This window comes from Halichoeres trimaculatus, unplaced genomic scaffold, assembly GCF_033239565.1.
Source record: "Halichoeres trimaculatus isolate MK-OKI-2021-1 unplaced genomic scaffold, fHalTri1.1 fHalTri1_scaffold_9, whole genome shotgun sequence".
NCBI classification, from domain to species: Eukaryota; Metazoa; Chordata; class Actinopteri; order Labriformes; family Labridae; genus Halichoeres; species Halichoeres trimaculatus.
In genome coordinates, this window is record NW_027437188.1 from 33060101 (window position 1) to 33069191 (window position 9091).

A 9091-nucleotide genomic window follows, 5' to 3' on the forward strand; every position below is an offset into this window, starting at 1 on the left:
GGTGGTTCTGACCACACCAGAGGACCAGCTGTTCCACCTCCTGTCTGTAAGCGGCCTCGTCACCATCCTGGATGAGACCGATGATGGTGGTGTCGTCCGCAAACTTCAGGAGTTTCACAGAGGGGTCCCCTGAGGTGCAGTCATTGGTGTAGAGGGAGAAGAGCAGTGGGGAGAGCACACACCCCTGGGGGGTGCCGGTGTTAACTGTCCGTGTGCTGGATGTGATGGACCCCAGCCTCACCTGCTGGGTCCTGCCTGTCAGGAAGCTGGGGATCCACTGACAGGTGGGGGCTGGCACAGAGAGGTAGGAGAGGTTCTTGAGAGGTCCTTGCCAATACCCATCCCTACTACTATTATAAGCAAATACAGCACCCTGATTGGTTGCTATACTTTTTAAAAGCCACTGGTAAGCCTGAGGTGTTTTCCCCACCCTCTATTTGGAATATAAGGCTTACTAGTAGTGCTGGGCAAGTTAACGCGTTATTTTCCCGTTAACCTGTCAATCTATTAACGTCGTTGAATATTTTATCGCACATAGTGCATGTTGCTCACATGCTTTTATTGTGTAAATGTCTGTTGCTGACCGTGGTGGAACCGGAAGTGAAATTGGCGGGAAAACACGATGAGTAACCAAAACAAGCATGGAGAAGAGGGGCAACGCCACGGAACTTAAAGGCGCTTGCCGCTTAGTGTATCAGTCCGCGCGCACGGCGTGCCAGATACAAACAAACGCAGGTAGTCTGCCAGGACGAAGAGACACGATGAGAACTAGAGCCTTATTTAGCGGTGTTTTTGTGTGAAAGTAACGTGCTGAAAATTCTCTAAATAAAGCGTGAATGCAGACCCATATCAGATTTTTTCAGTGAGAGTCCGTTTATTTGTGTTTTTGGTCAAGTAAAATATGGCCCCGTCTGAGTGCAGAGGAAACCGGCAGAGGAGCAGGGAGGGGGTGTTTGGTGCGAGCGCTCTGGGCTTCTGCTGCACAAAAACACTGCTGTGGGGGTAATTTCTGCCCTAAACCTTGTGATAGGACCCAACTTGTTCCATCCCAGAGAATCACTTTAATGCCCCGACAGTGGCAATAAGCTTTAATTTTGTATTTACATTTTGTAAATTTGATTTGCACTAAATATGTGATTGAACTATTACTGTATAACAAGTACTGATTTAGTGTTTGCATGACAGATGTTATGGCACTTTCACAATGCGATTAATTATGATTAATCAGGGAAATCATGCAATTAATTACAATGAAAAGTTTTAATCGTTGCCCAGCCCTACTTACTAGTACTACTAGTTACACTTTTTGCCCTACTAGAAAAGTCTAAATGAGCACTGGTAAACCAAAATTGAGTACAAGTAATCTAAAATTGAGTAGAGCTGAACTATAGTTGATATCACTGACATCATATTTATGCTCAAATGGCTTTCCATAGTAGTTTGTTATAATGATGTTTGACAAAGCTTTTATCTTTTGTTGTAAGGCGACTTTGGGTGTCATGAAAGGCACCTCCAAATGTAATGTATTATAATTATTATTATTATTATTATTATTATTATTATCAAATTACACTCTATGATAACAAAGGAATAAGTAATCTGTGCAGGGACACACATTTTGTTGCTCAACCTCTGATGTTTTTAAGGTTCACAGTTTTTGACCTGTTCCAAATTCCAGACTTAGAGGTTCTCCAGAATTTGTCGGGGTAACAAAAAACAACAACAGGAAGTTCAACTGGAGAGTTTTGTCTGCTGGTGTACTGGCCATAGACAATAAACATGGATGTAGTTTTTGTTACATCAACCAATGGCCACCAGAGGAGCATACTGAAACTGAAAGATGGCGGTCGCCAAATTAATAGATGTAGACACAGAAAGGCGGTGCTCTTCAACCAGTGTGAAGAGAAAAAGCACCTTTACTAGGTAGAATTGGCATGGTAAACTTTCCAGTCACCCTCAAGTGGACGCTCAAGGTACTGCAGCTTTTATTTTTTACCTTTGTATTTTTTTTCCAGAAACTTTGGGTTGTCAAGGAGCTGCCTGCAGAGGCATCTCAAAAGAAAAAGAGAATGAGCAGACAAAAAGAAGAGTCAACAGAAAAAGGCTAGAATTACAACAACATGAGTCTTACTGATTTAATTTTTTTGGTAAAAAGCTGATTGGTGCACCCAGAGATCCACATGGTCCCTGAGTTTGAAATTTCTGTGGCTACATCCGTCAGCCTGTGGAGGAGAAATAAAATCAAGCAGCTTACAATAATGTTTCATTGCACTGATGTGCTACGAAGCTCACAGTACTTCGTTTCACACCATAAAAACGTGAGCAGAAATGGGTCACCCAGATAGCTGGGATGAATCAAGGAGCTCCCTGAAAGACATGCTGGCTCTGATCTGCAGGCGAGGAGGAGGAGGGAGACAGTCTGACTGTGAGAGGGGAGCAGAGTAAGACGGTGAGATCAAAAGTGGAGCTGGATTGTGAAGGAGAAACAGAGAAACATCAAGAGAAGAGAAGAGAAGAGAGAGCTCATCGTATGGAAAGATAGTCACAGAGAGGAGGGAGGACTCAAAACCCTAAAGCAGAGAAGAAAACCAGTTTGTTGTAAAATAAGTTGTGTTATTCAGCCTGATTAGAGCTCTAATCGTGGCGGCTCTGGGTGGAAGTTCAGGGCCTTTGATGGTGAAACAGGAAGTTCCATTAAGTATCACTACATGTGCCAGAGACGATCAGAGAAAGAACAAAGTCAACAGGATAATTAGACGTGGAGGGTGAGGAGGGATGTGGGGATTTCAAGAGATTATTCTATAAATAGTTCGCCAAGTTTCTTTTGTCATCGGCGGTGGTAACTCTGTCGCTCGTGTGATTAAACAGAGTAAAAAATGAGCCCAGGATTACACCTCAGCACAACTTAATGCCATTCTCCAGCAGCCTCCAGGAGCTGCTGAGCAGGGTTTAATGACGTTAATTCGTCCTGTAGGGATGATCTCAGCAGGATAGGTTACCCAAACCTTGGATTCAGGATGGAGATGTTATCTTTCTCTTTCTCTTTTTCTTCTAAAGATACATTCAACCCACAATTCGATAAGATTTCTGATACTGGGTTAACAATGCGGTTTTCTCTCTTTTTTTTTTTTTTTAAATCAAATGAGCTTGTAGACAAAATATGACTGAAAATATTCTGTGATTTAAATCCATAAAAACAACAAAATATCTTTTATTTTATTTTTTAAAAATCAATACGGATCCCCTTTTAGTTCTTGGAGGTTTGGAAAACTGTGCAAAAAAAAAAACTACTTTTCTTAAAATGCAAGGGAGATTTTATGTTACCTAGAATATAAAAAAGTACTTTTAAAACATATATCTCATCAAAATAACTAAATGAAAAATACTAAAAAAAATAAAATCTCTTTTCAAATAAACAATCTCAGATTTATTTATGTTTACTTATGTTCCTAGTTTAGGATTCATGTGTTATTTATTTATTAATTTTTCTTTATTTTTATTTTTTTAAGGAAAAACAGCCCCCTGCTTTTTAAACAGGGCATTGCAATTATTTTTATTTTTTTATCTGTGCCAATTTTAATCATCACAAATTTGTATTGATTTTTAATTTTTCATAATGCATCTTTAAGTCCCTAGTTAAAACTCAAGAAAAGATCTAAGATAAAAAATAATAAAGGAAATTAATAAAACACTGAAATATTAAGGCTGTGAGATGTGTACCCCATAAGGTTAGCCCAGATCCAATCAAACCTGCGTCTCATACCATTTTCTGTTCGTTCCATTGTCTTATCCTCTCAAAATAAAGACATAAAACATCTTTTAAAAAAAATAACTTTAAAGGGTAAATATTTTTGAATTGGATCAAAAATGGCAGTAGTTAGCTAATAAATAAGACAGGGTAGAAGTCAGTGAAAAACCAGATGAAGAGGCACCAGCATAGCGTAGTGGTCTAGGACAGGGGTTTACAAAGTGGGGGCCACCATTGGGCACCAGGGGTGCTTCGGGAAATTGAAGGGAAGGGAAAATTAGGATCTTATTGTTATTGTTTCATTTATTTATTTTCATTTTTTAAAAACCGTTTGTCCTGAACATACTAAGCGTAAAGTCCCACAATCCTCAGATTCTCAAGTTACCTAACCACACCTTGTGGGATGGCTGCAGCTTTGGCAGAATGATGTCATGATCTGTGTCAACCTGGTGGTTTACGCCTGTTATAAAGCTTTCTAAAACACTTAACTAAACTTTGAAGCTCTTTTCCTGTCTAAGGAGCTCTGAAATCCCTTTTAGCCTTTGCAACAACCTGTTTGAGTCTTGCTTTTGTTTGTCAATAACTTCCTGTTCTAAACAAATGTAATTATTATTGAAAAGTTAACAAAAGTTAGAAAATAATTTCTTGAAGTTGAATTTTCTCTACATATTTTGAAAAGTTGACTGTTGGTTTCCAAAGGGGGTCCCAGGCCAGGAGTGTTTGGGAACCCCTGGTCTAGGACGCATGGCCCTCGAGCAGTTTGCCTCGGATGACTTTTAAAACCTTTATCACCCAAGCATCATACAGACCACCCATATTTTTTTTTTTGTTATTTTGGCCAAAAAGAAATCAGGATCTTGTCCAGAAAGCTCATCTTCTCCCCGGTTTTTGAATGACGAGCCCTCAAAGTTGATGAACCCCACAGAAGCCCTCTCAGCTCCATCCATTAAAATACATAGGTTTGGAGCCTCCACCTCGCACAGGTATCCGCATTTGGGCCTCCTGACAAAAAAGTAAAACTTGTACAGCTTTAAAAATGACATGAATGAATTCCTGACAAAATTTCCCACAAAAACATCATAGTTTTACACAGATTAGGTCAACATTCTGGCCTATATGACGAGTTGTTTATAAACTTTTGTGAATTTGAATCCTCCCTCTACTGCAGAAGTTCCGTGATGATGTCACACACTGATCAGGAGTTCCGTAATGATGTCACACACTGATTAGGAGTTCCGTGCAGCTGGTCATGTGACTCAGCAGAGGAAATACATGGTATCAACTGTTATAGCCAAAAGGGCGCAACTTGTTCCCTACTCTATGCATTCTTTTCTACCACACACACACTGAAGCAGCGGTATCTGCTGTTTGCTGTGTGTCACTCCTCCTGTCTCCCTCCTGTCACACCCGCTGTCACCCCTCTGACTCCCTCATTCATGTTCTGCAGGGGTCCTGTGCTGCTCTCAGCTCCCATGCCCCCCTCTGGTAGTAAGTTAAATCAAACCATGCAAACTGTCACATCCATCCGATGTCGGAGCAGCTCCTGGTCCCTCTGCTGTCACTCTGAGTCTGGGTAATTAACACGCTCTTTTTCCTGTAGATGGAGGAGCTGAGGAGGAGCTGGGCTGTGCAGTATGCTTTCAGACCGCGTGGACTGACGCCTCACTGGCTTTCTTGGCTCTAATTTAAGATGCCCTACTTCCCAGCATGCCTCAGGGCTTCAAGGGAATCAGAGCTAGTGATGTACTTTCCCTCACTGTGTATATTTGCTTACAATCAGTGTTGCTCTCACATTAAACATCTGGAGTTTGAAGGGTAAATACAATGTAAAGGAGATCATCTACAGATGTCTGCAAACAAAGGCGAACTTAACATCAGTAATTTGTTTGAACATGAATGTTAACCACTGTTTGGAGAGTGCAGGAGCTATTTCACCTGTGCTGGTAGGGACTGAAGGTTACCAGGCAGGTGAGGGCTGCAAAAAAGGCAAATCTGTCAACTTTTTATAGCACAGTGCGGACCTGGACCTTGAAATTCAAAGCGCTCAAAGTTTTTTTTCTCTGTGATGTGATGTCAATGATCTTAAATGTAAAAGCCTGGTTCCAGATATCAGAAAGTTTATTTTATAATTTTTTTCTCAATGTTTTTCTATAACCTGATCAGCTAACTTCTTGCACACAAACTCTCCATTTATCATCCACACTCTACAAAGTGAAGTGTGTCTATTTGCTCTTCTCTTCACGTCTCTGGGTGTGGATAAACCACGCCTTGTAGTCCAAAGTTCAGGCTCGTCCCTCCCTGGTAACATACATATTTGGCATTGTACAAGCTGTCTTCCCGCGTACTAATTATAGACCTTTCCTTTAGTTAGCACAGTCTTATGTCAACCTGCCTTGCCGGTGTGTCTGCATCTAGCCCAGTGTTTCTCAAACTTTTTCAGACCAAGGAACACTTTTACCCCCAGAAAAATCTTGTGGACCACCAACACCCCAGATAGCAAACTGATGTATTACACTCACTTTTTTGGGTACACCTTGCTAGTACTGGGTTGGACCCCCTTAGTCCTTGGTGGCATAGATTCAACAAGGTCCTGGAAACATTCCTCAGAGAGTTTGGTCCATATTGACATGATAGCATCACACAGTTGCTGCAGATTTGTCGGCTGAACATCCATGATGAGAATCTCCTGTTCCACCACATCCCAAAGGTGCTCTATTGGATTGAGATCTGGGGACTGTGGAGGACATTTGAGTACAGGGAACTCATTGTCATGTTGAAGAAAGCAGTCTGAGATGATTCCAGCTTTATGACATGGAGCGTTATCCTGCTGGAAGTAGCCATCAGAAGATGGGTACACTGTGCTCATAAAGGGATGGACATGGTCAGCAACAATACTCAGGTAGGCTGTGGACTTTAAACCATGCTCAGTTGGTACTAAGGGGCCCAAAGTGAGCCAAGAAAATATCCCCCACACCATTACACCAGCAGCAGCAGCCTGAACCGTTGATACAAGGCAGGATGGATCCATGCTTTCATGTTGTTGAGGCCAAATTCTGACCCTACCATCTGAATGTGGAGCAGAAATCCAGACTCATCAGACCAGGCAACGTTTCTCCAATCTTCTATTGTCCAGTTTTGGTGTTGCTGTGTGAATTGTAGCCTCAGTTTCCTGTTCTTAGCTGACAGGAGGGTCACCCGGTGTGGTCTTCTGCTGCTGTAGCCCATCTGCCTCAAGGTTGGACGTGTTGTGTGTTCAGAGATGCTCTTCTGCAGACCTCGGTTGTAACCAGTGGTTATTTGAGTTCCTGTTGCCTTTCTATCAGCTCCAACCAGTCTGTCCATTCTCCTCTGACCTCTGGCATCAACAAGGCATTTTGTCCCACAGAAATGCTGCTCACTGGATATTTTCTCTTTTTGGGATCATTCTCTGTCTTTCAACAAAATGTTCATCCATTGCTCCTCTTCTGCCTTTAGCATTCACCAATACACCAGATGATCAATTCTACTTCAGTGGAGATCTACCAAAAGCCGCTTCTGGACAAGACACTTATAGCACCACCTACAGGCCTGGTATGCTAACTACAGCATTTTTAGTCCCTCAGCGTTTCTGTTTAAACACAGTTTTTTTTTTTCACATTTCAGCTTATGAAACATTGTGTAAACAAGGCCTGAAAATAAAAGTGTTCCAGATGAAAGACCAAAGTCTCAGTGTCAGAGCAGAGTTAAAGGCAATCAAAAAGGGAGTAATTAAGTAATGTTGCTCCACCATTTTTTAAGTTGTCTCATTATAAGAGGTCACACTAGGTATTGCAACTAGTAAACTAGGAAGAAATTAAAGTAATTGTTCTTTTTTTTTTTTTTACTTCAAAGTGAACACTGAAGTCAGGAAAAGTAAAAGGTTTATCATTGAGCTTGAAAAAGTCATTAAATACAGCCACTGATCAAACGTAAAAACTAATCAAAAAATTTGCATTTCTGTCGGAACAAAAGTATTTTCTTGTGTTTAAGAAAACCAGAGAATGACTTTAAAAATAACTAAAAGGCAAAAAAAAACAAAAAAACAAAAGAGGATAGAGGGTTTTCTTTGTGCTTACAGCTTGTTTCATTCCTTTGAATTCCACAAAAAAATCTCAGTATTTATAATTACTCCAAAGGCAGTTAAGAGTGTTAACAGATTGCAAGCTTGGTCACACACAACCACAGTGTAACTGCAAACGAAAAAAAAAAAATATGACAGTTATAATTAGGTTGATAAATATATGGATAAATTAAGAAATAAATAAGTTTATTTTTGTGGGGATAACATGAAAAGTACAGAGGCAGCAGAACCTTTCTTAGCCACTTAAAAGGGATGTAATTAAATGACGCACACATGCTACGGCAGGAGTGGCTGCTGTGATTGTAAATGATTTATGTATTGTGTTTGCACTTTGTACCTGTCATGTGAGTGTTTTGTATTTATTTATGATTTATGTGTTTTTAATGTAGTTTTCACAGCTCATCAAAACAACCATAACCAGAATACCATTGTTCTTGTCACTGCATCTTGAGGGGTAAGGTGTGGGAAGTAGTGTGTTTCACTAAACCACGTAGTTTACCGTAAGGAAGCTGCAGATTGGGCTGTGTTTCCTGTTGAACCGCACAGGTGACCTAGTTGAGTTTTTTTTTTTTTTGCTCTGTTGAGGCTTGATAACCCAAGACAAAGTTGCTCATTCTACATATTACTGTATATTTTAATTCCTGGTTTTAAGGGGCTTTTTTTTTTTTTAGCTTTGTGTATTAAATATTTTCTTGTCTGTTTTATTGTCTGTGCTGTAGCTTACTTCAGCTAACATCTACAACAAATCTTTAGACAAGTGATGGTTCATTATCAAGTAGGCAAAGCTATCAAAAAAAGGCTGTACCATTGACACTTTTATATCCTTTATCTTAAAATAGTAAAAAAGAGAATGCTTTTAATTTAAGGAACTTACTTTAAACTTTTTTATTTCCACTGTCCCTGTTAATGTGTGGGGTAATGCGCCCCTATGGTGGAGGAGTACACTTTTTAGCATTCAGCAAACCATAAATAATCCCAACATATCTTACTTGTCTATTCCACAATACAATAGAATTTTTAAAGTTGAACCTGTCTTACAAAGAGCAGTTTCACAAAACATAATATTTATACTACTAAAATGTGTAAATTGAGATTAAATACAATTAAATTAATAAATAAATGCAAAAATCACACATTCAGTTCTTAATAAAGAACTTGCTTAACAAAAAAAAAAGAGGAAACCATAGACTGTTTAGTGAATGGACGTTGTCTCCCTGATGTCACCTGTCTGTTTCTGTGACAGA